Consider the following 428-nt stretch of genomic DNA (forward strand, 5'->3'; position numbering starts at 1 on the left):
ACTTGAGGGCTGAGAGAGGAAGTCTGAATGTGTATTATGGTATGGAGCGGCAGAGCTTCCACCGTGCGCTGCAAATTTAATGAGCTCCATTTCCAATGACAAGGGGGCAATCACATGAGGAAACCGGAGGTAATTTGGGCAAAAACTGCTTGTTAAATGAAGTGGAGTGCCTACATGGCTGTACTAGCTGTATACACATTGGCTTTAGAGAGTCATTAGGCTAGTTTCTGGGACAGTTCCTCATTCCGGCTGTAATGAAACACAGCATTATGGTATTACCTGCTCCACCTGAGAAGCCTGGATTACTGTAGTATTGCTGACACTGCACAATGAAACTAGCCCTGGGCAAATCTGAATGCTTTATTTGGGGAAGATGTATTGCTAGCCACAACTGAGTCTTCACTCCATTCGTCAGTTCTGTTGAGAGA

The sequence above is a fragment of the Puntigrus tetrazona genome, chromosome 18, assembly GCF_018831695.1.
Source record: "Puntigrus tetrazona isolate hp1 chromosome 18, ASM1883169v1, whole genome shotgun sequence".
NCBI classification, from domain to species: Eukaryota; Metazoa; Chordata; class Actinopteri; order Cypriniformes; family Cyprinidae; genus Puntigrus; species Puntigrus tetrazona.